General features: G+C 42.2%; 1 protein-coding gene across 27 annotated transcripts in view; it reads right to left on the reverse strand.

The window, feature by feature from the left end:
* The window catches only part of KDM4C (lysine demethylase 4C), a 427285-nt gene extending 417046 nt beyond the window's left edge, over positions 1-10239 (reverse strand). For 20 of the 27 annotated variants that reach the window (XR_010588896.1, XR_010588895.1, XR_010588886.1 and 17 more), the window contains exon 1: positions 10033-10171. The gene's annotated coding sequence lies outside the window, so the exon portion shown is untranslated. Of the gene's footprint in view, positions 1-10032 lie in introns of all 27 variants that reach the window. The other 7 variants (XR_010588892.1, XR_010588894.1, XM_065550533.1 and 4 more) reach the window with 3 other exon arrangements.
* Positions 10240-12034: the final 1795 nt, after the last annotated feature.

The raw sequence follows: 12034 nt of genomic DNA on the forward strand, positions 1-12034 counted from the left end.
CCCTGCCCAGACACTTACTTCAGTCACCACATAGGATGGGCAATGTTCAGTGAGGCAGCTGCTCAATATTTCTTTTTATCCTCTTCATTCAAAAGGTGACTCATCTTATTTACTGCACACCATCTAAACCTTTCACTGAATAAGGAATTTTTCAAGAATGTCTTCATGAGCTTTTCTATAAACCTCTCACCACTACAGTGTACATATGAGTGCCTCACGAACAGTTATGAATTTATCTTCACAATACTTCTTTAGAGAATTAATACCATATTTTACAAGTGAGGGGCCCAGGCACAGGGAGATTAAGGCCAAAACTTGTAAGTGACCACCTATTTGGGATAGCTCACTGAGACAACCCTGTACACCCATGTACCCCACTTTTATATGGTTATGATATATTGTGTACTAAGTATGCCTTGTGAGGCATCATTTGAAAACTTAAATTTGCTGAATATTATTATCCTGATGAAATGTGTGTAACATCACTGCATGTAAAATTGTGAGATCTTCTTATAAGTTTGTTACTGAAATTTGTAATTCTAGGTAATGCCCTCAAACTATTTTCTCAAAGACAAAGGGATAGTGGCACACCAGCTAAGTGCTAAACGGCCACTACCTGCTTAATCGGAGATTCACCAGCAAGGGAGTTGTCAACAAGAAATTTACAATTCACCTGAAGGACAGTTGGCAGTTCACATACACCATGGAACTGCCTGATCCCATGACCCAGCAAAGACTTTTCCAGTACAAAGGATCAGAGTATAAAAAGGAGAGGCAGTGACCTCATCACCTCTTCTCCTCCCTCTCTACATAGCAACAAGATTGCTTGTAAGACACCATTGAACTGGGGAGAGTGGTCCTGGCTTGGCGGTTTTTCTCAGCAGTACAGACTGTTGCAAGCTTTTGGGTGAGAGAAACCTTTTTGTTTTTAAACATAATAGTCTTGGTAAAGTTTAGCAATTAGCTTGCACGTTTATCTTGTTATTTCTTTTGTAACCAACACTGACTTTTATTCCTTATCACTTATAAATCACTTAAAATCTATCTATCGTTCTCTAGTGAATAAACTTGTTTTTACTGTTTTATCTAAACCAGTGTGTTTGTTTGAAGTGTTTGGAAAATCTCTACTCAGGCCAACAGGGCTGGTGCATATTTGTTGGAATGAGGGACTAACTCATGATCTTGTACGGTCCAGTGGGCTATTGAACAATACAAGATGCACATTTCTGGAGGCAAGGCTGGGACTGACGGATAGGCGGCTATCACCCTGTATCTATTCATGGATGGCTGGGCATAGCATTCATATATTCATCTGGGAGTGACTTTGCATGTTGGTGGCTGTGAGTGAGCAGAGCCTGGAGGGGTTTGCTGTTCACTACCAAAGCAGTGTAAAATCCTAGGCTGGAGAGCTAAGGGGATACAGCAGTTCAGGCTGCACCTAAGGGGACATCACATTCAGTAACTGAATGCTGAACTTAATTCTTGATTTTTTCGGAGGTGATCACCTCACAGGTCCCACTGACTTCAACTGGAATTGAGTCTTGAGAACTTTTGAAAAAACATCAATCCCTGGTGTCTTAAATAGGGCACCCAATAAAAGAGAATCACATTAGTGATCACGTCCAAAAGTTTTGGTTTATCGTGTAGGAAATTTATGGCAGAGCCAGAGACCAGTTATCACAGGTCCCAGGCCAGCATCTTGATCACAAAACTCTCCTTTCTCTTCCTTCAGTCCCTGCCTCACTCACTGTTCATCCCATGCACTGAACAAAGAAGTGGGAAAACAATTATACATGATCATAGTTAAAGTTAAAAATTGTGTCATAATACATACACACAAAGGAGCAGAATTAGGGTTGCGTGGTATAGCTTAATACTGACACTTCCTAAATTTTGACACCTTCATTTTACACCCTAATATGCTTTTAACAGTTTTTAAATGGACTTGGGGGGGGGGGGGGGGAATGGAGAAAATAATTCCATCACATGCAGGTCTTTGCTAGACAATACTTAGAAAGTTAGATAGCAGAATTCCTGTCTCTGGGAAATGAGTGATTAAAGCAGAGGATTGAGAATTAGGAATCCTGGGTTCTATACATACTGCTAATTCTCGGTGGGTCTCAAAGCATTTTCTATGAAAAAAGGGCCCCATTTTGCAGCATAGCCAAGCACACAGATTTGGCATATTCTTGCTGAAAGATAGTGTAGTTTAGAGGAGATGACTTCGGTCCACCATATTAGAGATCTGGGTTCTATTCCCAATTCTGCTAGAAGGGACACGTGCAACCTCTCTAGTCCTTGGTTATTCCTCCTGTAAAAGGGGAGGAATTATATGCGCCTCCCTCCTAGGGAAGAGATATAAAGTCTTGTGCAATAATAAGAGTTGAGAAGCACAAATTATTATTATTCTAATCAATGGAAGAGGCAAAACCAAAAAAAGGCTCCTGATTCCCAGCCCAGTGTTCCTTCCCCCAAACCAACAGGCATCTTGATGGGGGAAAAGAACCAACTACATTCATTTTGCCTGTGTTGGGTTTGAAGCTATAGCTCCATATAGCAATTTAGAAGTGATATGTGAGGCTCAGTGTGGCCCAGGAGCAGGCATGCATTTAACAAGTTCCCATGGTTCATAACTCAGTCAAACGTAGAGGGATTTTCACGGGGACAGCAAAAGGAACTTCCGAACTCGTAAATATCACCCTGCCAAAATTTCAAATCCATACGCAAAATCCCTGGGACACTAAACCTGTTATAAAAAAAGATTTAACAAAATATATATATGTTAGCTGTTTTTCACTGACCTACTCTCAAAAGTAGAAACTTTTTTTTAAATGTTTAATCAAAAGCAATCAGCTTGAGACCGAGACCAAGCTAGAAAGTTTCAGCCCAAAAGGTTAACGTTTGTCTAAGTTACAAGAAACAAAAAACACAGAGTTACAGGAAAAACATTAAACAACCTTAATAATAGCTATTAGCAGAGCTGTAATTGCAGAAAACAGAGTAAAGGAATTGTTAAAAAGGAAATCTCTTGGGATTTGTCATAAACCTCCTGGTTTTGCCACTCCATCCTCCCCCCTTTACAAAATATCTGACTGTTCCTTAATCATACTTTCATTTCTGTTGCTTTATTCCCGATATTTCCGCCCAATTTCTAATTCATAATAAAATGTCTTCTTCTTAACCACTACACTGGTATAAACAATTTATCTGGTTTCAACGTATCAAATATATTTGTAATTTTGAGTACACTGTAAGGTCACTTCTACATGAAGGAAATAAATGGTGAAAATTAACTGAACCTCACCGCCCACAATAATGTCAGTCTCGTTACTTTCCTTCTCCGCAGGTGCTTTTACAATAATTATCTAGGTTCTTTTAAAAGGGACACTATTAAGCCTTAGGCTCATGCTTTAAGTTTTAATAGAAAACTAGATTTCCAAAAAAACTGAGTGAAATCCTAGCCACACTGACATTTTGCCTGATGGGAACGGGATTTCACTTTTTACTGGCAGAAATGAGTTTTTTTTCTTTTTACATAAAAATGGCCATATTGGGTCAGACCAAAGGTCCATCTAGCTCAGTATCTTGTCTTCTGACAGTGGCCAATGCCAGGTGCCCCAGAGGGAATGAACAGAACAGGCAATCAAGTGATCCATGCCCTGTCGCCCATTCCCAGCTTCTGGAAAACAGAGGCTAGGGACACCATCCCTGCCCATCCTGACTAATAGCCAGTCATGGATCTATCCTCCATGAACTTATCTAGTTCTTTTTTTAACCCTATTATAGTCTTGGCCTTCACAACATCCCCTGGCAAGGAGTTCCACAGGTTGTCTGTGCGTTGTATGAAAAAATACTTCCTTTTGTTTATTTTAAATCTGCTGCCTATTGATTTCATTTGGTTCTTGTGATAGGAGAAGGAGTAAATAACACTTCCTTATCTACTTTTTCCACATCAGTCATGATTTTATAGACCTCTATCATATCCCCCCTTAGTCATCTCTTTTCCAAGCTGAAGAGTCCCAGTCTTATTAAACTCTCCTCATACGGAAACCATCCAATACACCTAATCATTTATGTTGCCCTTTTCTGAAACTTTTCCAATTCCAATCTATCTTTTGTGAGATAGGGGACCATATCTGCACACAGTATTTAAGATGGATGGATTGCCTCTATATAAATCCATTGTATGGATTTATACATGTAAATCCATACAATGGATTTATATAGAGGCAATATGATATTTTTGTCGTCTTATCTATCCCTTTCTTAATGATTCCCAACATTCTGTTTGCTTTTTTGACTGCTGTTGCACATTGATTGGATGTTTTCAGAGAACTATCCAAAATGACGCAAAGATTTCTTTCTTGAGTGGTAACAGCTAATTTAGAGCCCATCATGTTACATGTATAGTTGGGATTATGTTTTCCAATGTGCATTATTTTGCATTTATTAACAGTGACTTTCATCTGCCATTTTGTTACCCAGTTTTGAGAGATCCTTTTGTAGCTCTTCGCAGTCTGTCTGGGACTTACCTACCTTGAGTAGTTTTGTATCATCTGCAAGTTTTGCCACCTCACTGTTTACCCCTTTTTCCAGATCATTTATGAATATGTTGAATAGGACTGGGCACAGTACAGGCCCCAGGGGACACCACTATTTACCTCTCTTCATTCTGAAAACTGACCATTTATTCCTACCTTTTAACCAGTTACCAATCCATAAGAGGACCTTCTCTCGTATCCCATGACAGTTTACTTTGCTTAAGAGCATTTGGTGAGAGACTTTGTCAAAGGCTGTCTGAAAATCTAAGTGCACTATATCCACTGGATCCCCCTTGTCCACATGCTTGTTGACCACCTCAAAGAATTCTAGTAGATGGGGAAGGCGTGATTTCCCTTTACAAAAGCCATGTTGACTCCTCCCCAACAAATTATGTTCATCTATTTGTCTAACAATTTTGTTCTTTACTATAGTTTCAATCAGTTTGCCCGGCACTGAAGTCAGGCTTACCGGCCTGTAATTGCTGGGATCACCTCTGGAGCTAGGGTTGCCAAACCCCCAGGAATGGCCTGGAGTCTCCAGGAATTAAAAATTAATCTTTAATTAAAGATTATGTTATATGATTAAATCTCCAGAAATATGTCCAACCAAAATTGGCAAGCCTATTTGGAGCCCTTTTTAAAAATTGGCATCCTATTAGCTATCTTCCAGTCAGTTGGTACAGAAGCGGATTTAAATGCTTACAGACTACAGTTAGTAGCGCCGCAATTTCACATTTGAGTTCCTTCAGAACTCTTGGGTGAATGCCATCTGGTCCTGGTGACTTATTACTATTTAGTTTATCAATTTGTTCCAAAACCTCCTCTAATGACACCGCAATCTGGGAGAGTTCCTCAGATTTGTCACCTAAAAAGACTAGTTTAGGTTTGGGATTCTCCTTCACATCCTCAATCGTGAAGACCCATGCAAAGAATTCATTTAGTTTTGCCACAATAGCCTTATTGTCCTTGAGTGTTCCTTTAGCATCTCGATTGTCCAGTGACCCCACTGGTTGGTTAGCAGGCTTCCTGTTTCTGATATACTAAAAAAAAAAAAAATTGCCATTATTTTTTGAGTCTTTGGCTAACTGTTCCTCAAATTCTTTTTTGGCCTTCCTAATTGTATTTTTACTCTTAATTTTCTTTTCTTTTTTTAAGTTGTTTTTGGATTTAAATAATCCTGCCTAAGGTTTGCAATTGTAGCATTCTGCCAATGTTTCAGAACCAGAAAGTGAAACTGATGAGAACTACAGATAAAAGTAAATTTACTTTCACTTTCTACTTTTTGCATTATGCAGTTGTTTTAACCTTAATACATTTAAAATTCAAACTCTCTCATATTTTAACATCTTAAATTATTGATACGAAAATCTGCTTTAAATATTATTTTAACCTGAGAATGCTTCTTTATTTTTATCCAAAGTTAGACTCAAGTCCTGCAAAACTTATCCATGCTCTTATCTTTAAGTACATGAGAAGTTCCTTTGAAGTCATTGGGGCTACTCATGTGTATAAAATTAAGTATTTAAGCATGCAGCATCAGGACCTTATTTAGCATTTATAATTTCACACCTTTTAACCAATGAAATAAGGCCTAGATTAATATATAAATCTATGATAGTACAACTAAATGCAATACCATCTAAGAAACCTACAAAGCTCCTTAACGATTTGCTGCTCCAAAAAAGCAGCAGTTTTATACTGCACTTTAGACCCATCAGTATGCAACTGCTTATAAAATCCCCTTATTACATGTTTGAAATATGCAAGAATAACTCATTAAGTTCTCATTCTAGAATATCCAGTATTTAAGCTTGCTAATTTCTGATTCTATGGAAGGGAAGGGGGAGGGGCATTTTTTAAAATGCAACAGCATACTAAACAGTTATTTTCTGTTTACTTGTTTACTGTTTTGTTGTAGATATGAAATGAGCAAAAAAAATACCAAAAAGCAATAACAAGTTCCTCACTGTTACACTATATACATTTTTGTTTTGGAAAAGTGTTATGGTTGTCCCAAGAACAATTCTTATTTGCTACAATCATTGAGAGGAACTTTAAAGATTTTAATCAAATAGTAAGAAAATTATAATAAAAAGTGCTAGCTACTCTAAAGTTCCATATATACTTTAACCAAAACGAAAAACAGTTTTCAAACATCATTTTCATTTAAACTATATTTGAATACAGTTAGCCACCTCATGTAGCTAAAACCAAGATATGTTCACCATCAGATTCAGTCAAATCCCAATAGAAGACAACTTGAAATAAGAGAGACTTCAAAATTAATTCATTAAAGAAACATGAAGCAGTATAATTAAGCAGCTGCCCCAGTTCAAAGAGGCCACGTTTTAAACAATCTAAAATAATAATTCGCATTTGCCTGCGTAATTTACTGATTTGAATGCATAACTGTGGTAATTGTACATTTAAGTTTGGCACACAACTCCCCACCTGACTGGTCATTAAGGGTCTGAATTTTAAACAAAATACTGTATTAAACAGAGACACAAGCCAAAAAACTAACTCACTCCATCTAGTTTTCTTCTTTTAATATTTACATTGCAATCTATGATTAGAAGGCTAAATCTTAGAATTTCATATTTTAGCATCTCTTCATTCTGTCTAAATGTTCCCTCCCCCCCCCCCCCATTAAGTGCAATGTATGCTAAATCTGACCCGATTATGGCTTAATCTTTACCATTCTTTATTATTAGACTAAAATCATTTCCTGGGAGACATCCCAAAAAAGTAGATCCCGGTTATGTAGTATAGGTTTTATTACCAGGGATTAGCCACAGTTCAGCCACCAGTGGCCAGCAACTGGCATAGCTATACCAGCACAAATTCAAGTGGAACAAGGGTAGCCATGAATCACACCAGTTCAGTTTACCCCAATTTCAAGCAAGGGAAAATAGACTTTGCAAATCACATTTTTGTTTGTCTACATTTGGGGGTTGCGTTGTTGCAGTGAAACCATTTGGTGGTTACCAAAGTACAGACACTGACAGAGAAATAATTTTACAAATATGTATGCCATCATACTCAATATCTTAGTAAAAAATGCATTCAAGAAAAAGGTCACTGTGCCATTTTGTTTCTCTCTTTAAAAAAAAAAAAAAAAAACACACAAGCCACTAACCCATCACTACAAATCCCTTTGCTTTGCATAAAATATATCAGCTTACAAATTATAGGTATGTCAACTATCTGATAATTTCTGTCCCTACTTTTAAAAGATTAGGAGCAATAATGGAAGAAACTATAAATTTAAAACTATTTATTTAAGAATATTGAAGGTGGATCCTTCGGTCTCTGAAATGATATAAACACTGAAAATCAATCAATCAATAGGAAGAATTTTTTCTTTACATAAAGAAACAAGATCAGTTCTCTTCATTCAAATGCATTACAACCTAACAGAAATGTTCAAAGTAAAAAAATGTTAATTTTAACCAGACCTTGAAACCAATGATACTTTTACTGATTTGGGATCAAATCCCACACATTTCACTCATGTGAGTAATCCAAATGAACCTAATAGGATTACTTGAACAAGTGAGGAGAGGAGGATTTTACCTTTATTTTCTGACTTTCAAGTAGATTGATAATGTAGAATTTAAGGTCCCAATCCTGCAACTTGCTCTGCATAGGTGAATCCCTGTACCCACACAGAGCCAGCTGTAGGACTGGGGCCTAAAATGATAATTAACTCAGAATACAGTAACCATTTTCTTTCTAGTTTTTGCAGTTATTACACAGAAAATTCCTTGCTACATTCTATTGAGAGTTTGCTTATGATCTTTTTTTGACAATGACAATAGAAATCCTATCTCTGAACTACAATCCCCTGTTAACCACTTAGTGACACCTAGGTGACAGTACTAAACTATGGTCTTGTATTGGTTAACTTTCACTGAAATATCAACTACAACAAGAAATGTATATGTTGTTCTACTGCATCTATAGTTTACAGAAACTGCAAGAACAGAAAAATGGATGATTTGAAAAAAAAATCTAAAGAATATGATTGAGAGAATAGGACAGTCAGAAAACTGTATTCAAATCCATACATGAAGAATCTGTGAAATTACATGGCTTTTTAAAAAGTGTCACAATTCAAGTCAAAACAGCATCTCCTCAATCTAATGCCATGCACTATTGAACTAATTGATTATGTTTAGCTGACACCTGCTAGTTTCATTTACCAAGCCTGATTTTAAGAATAATCTTTTTCTATAAAAATATTGAGAACTATTTCACAATGCAAAGCAAAAGAATCCACAATACAGCCTATAACAGAGGATCCAAAACACTTCCTGAAGGTTCCAATCTTATAAGGGATTCAATATGGCCCAGTGGATAGAGTAACCAATTAGCACTCAGGAGAGCCAGATTCTATTCCTGGCTCAGCCACTGGCCTGCGGGGTGATCTTGGGCAAGTCATTTCAGCTCTCTGTTTCCCCATCTGTATAATGGGAATAACAACATTTATTTCATTTGTAAAGCATGTTGAAATCTACAGACAAAAACCACTACATAAGAGGTAGGAATTAATATTATTTGGACAGACATCTGTGTCCACATGTAGCACCACAACTTCAGTAGGGGGCCAACCCATGCTGAGTCATTGTAGAATTGGGGCCAAAGTGATACACCTGCTGTATTCATTTCACTACTTTTTTTTTTTTAAATGGGATTTTTTCCAACAGTAGGTTATCCAGATTTACACACATGCCCATATCCAACTCTGAAGTACAATCACATAAGAAGTGGGAGGCACTTCATTAATGTTATGAAAACACTTGTTTTAAAATACAATAGCATGTTTGTAAACACAAACTCCAAACAACTCAACATGCGCCACAAGAATTGCATTTGCCCCTCGCTTCCTTCCATTTCGCTCCGAACTAACAGATGCACCCAGCCCAGCTGCAACGTGCACAAGGGCAGCAGCCACAGTGACAGCTGGGGCAAGCGGGCTGGTTTCCTGTGTGATCCCCCCACGTCCTGTTAAGCCAGTGCAGCACCGTACCACCTGGTGGTTTAGGGTGTAGCCAGTGAACATGGCATAGGGAGCTGGGACCCACACGCACCCCCTTGCCCGCCTCTCCGCGGGGCCAGGGCTGCTCACAGGAAGCCACCACCGGCCCCTCCCCATACACACAAGCTGTGCCCTGCTCCCCACTCATCCCTGCTTCACCACAAACACAGCCCCGGTCTCACACACACACAGACCACACACTCCAGTCCCGCTCCCGGCCCCTCCCCCGAGCAGGTGGCAGAGGCATCCCCGCCTAAGTGCTGCGTGCACCGGCCTCCTCTCCCCAGGCAACCCCGCTGCTCCCTGCGCCACCGCGCTCCCCCGCGGGCTCCAGCCCCTGCCTGCTCCCCTCAGGGGCCTCCCCTGCGGGCTCCCCCAGCCGCACCCCCAGGCCCGGCCTCTGCCCCCAGCGGGGGTCTGTGCTCTCCGGCCCCGCTCCACGGACTGTACCTGGACGGGGAAGGTAACGGCACCGCAGGGCCGGGGGAGCGGCCGCACTCCCCCTCACTCGCTCCCTGCTTTGCTTTGCTTTTTGGGCTTCTTCCGTGCGCGGATGACAGCTGTTTTCTGCGCACGCGCAGACCCTCCTGTAGGCACGGCGAGAACAGAAGCGCCCCGGGGGCGTCACGTGACACGGGAGCCCCCGCCCACTACTATGGAGGGCCGTGTCAGCTGACCAAGGACCACTTAACCGTCCGACCGAGTATTTCCGGGAAGAGCACTGCGCATGCGTAATCAAATGTGCGTTGCGAAGGGGTGGGGAGTGACATAAAGGGACCGTGGACAATAACTGAAACGGGCTGTGTGACCGCCTAGAGCAGGTCACGTGAGGCCGGATCTGCTGCTGGGCAAGGCGCGGGAGAGGCAGCGAGCGGAGCTCGGTTCGGCCAATAGGAGCCGCGCGGGCGGGCCCCGCTCCGGGGTTGGCCCTCTGGGGCCGCAGCGCCCCTAGGGGTAGGCAGCCGGGCGAGGAGCCTGGGGCGCTCAGGGGCCGGAATGAGGGATGCGGGGGGAGGGTGCTGTAGCATCGGACACAGGGCTCCTGGTGTGGGCCAATGGCTCTCAGCACCCCCACTGTAAAACCTGTCCCAGCAGCCCTGGTAGAGCTGGCTGGTGCTCGCCACGGGCAGGGCAGGGTGACCAGACAGCAAGTGTGAAAAATCGGGACGGGTGGGGGGTAATAGGAGCCTATATAAGAAAAAGACCCAAAAATCAGGACTGTGCCTATAAAATCAGGTTACCCTCGGGCAGGGCCCAGCTTGGCAAGCCTCTTAGCTAAGGGCAGATGAAGAAGCTCTGCTGGCTGTAGGGTGACCAGATGTCCTGTTTTTATAGGGACAGTCCCGATTTTGGGGTCTTTTTCTTATATAGGCTCCTATTACCCCCCACCCCAGTCCTGATTTTTCACACTTGATGTCTGGTCACCCTAGCTGGCTGCGCACATGGATTTCGGCACCAGCTCGGCACCTGGGTCTTAACAAATAAAAAGCTCTTATGCTTGGGGAGAAACCCTTGCAAGTGTGACCCATTCCGCGGTGTGGCCGCCCAGACAGCCCCCTGCCGTGGCTGCTGTCCACAGCTAGAGATGAAATGGAAATACGGCAATTATTTTTGTGAGAATCCTTGTTTTGTCTTGTCTGCGTCTTTGTGCGAGGGAGCCCACCCGTCTGGGATCCACCCGTACTTGTTCTCCCAACAGGGCTTCTGGCTGAAATTGGTGACTGACTTTATTTGAGTGTTGAAACCAAATGTAGAAGTCGTCTCTCTGTTGTGGCTTTCCACAATGGTATGGCTCTCCGTCATGCACTCGTGCAGGTGTGCACGCTCGCAGTCACGCTGCTGGTTTATCTATTGCTGAAGCTACTACTTGACAATTTGTGTGGTGTAGCAACAGTGGCAGTTTCCACTTTCCTGCTGTCAGAACAAATACATCTTTTAAATCTGATAAAGCTTAAACGTTTATAGCACATAACTGGAAAGGTTTTTTTAAGACAAACCTAAGTCAGGCAGTCAACCACTTTGATACAATAAGGTTACAACCATAGCCCTGTCCAGTGTGTAGAGCAGGGGTGGGCAAACTTTTTGGCCTGAGGGCCACATTGGGGTGCGAAACTGTATGGAGGTCCGGGTAGAGAAGGCTGTGCCTCCCAAACAGCCTGGCCCCTGCCCCCTATCTGACCCCTCCCACTTTCCACCCCCTGACTGACTCCCCAGAACCCCTGACCCATCCAACCCACCCCCTTGCTCCTTGTCCCCGACCGCCCCCTCCCGGGACCCCCACCCCTAACCTCCCCCCGGGATCCCACCCCCTATCCACCCCACCCCCCGCTCCCTGTCCTCTGACTGCCCTGGCCCCTATCCACACCCCTGCCCTCTGCCCCCCCAAACCTCTGCCCCATCCAACCACCCCTGCTCCCTGTCCCCTGACTGCCCCCCAGGACTCCCTGCCCCA

Source organism: Chrysemys picta, chromosome 6 (genome assembly GCF_011386835.1).
Source record: "Chrysemys picta bellii isolate R12L10 chromosome 6, ASM1138683v2, whole genome shotgun sequence".
Taxonomy (NCBI): domain Eukaryota; kingdom Metazoa; phylum Chordata; order Testudines; family Emydidae; genus Chrysemys; species Chrysemys picta.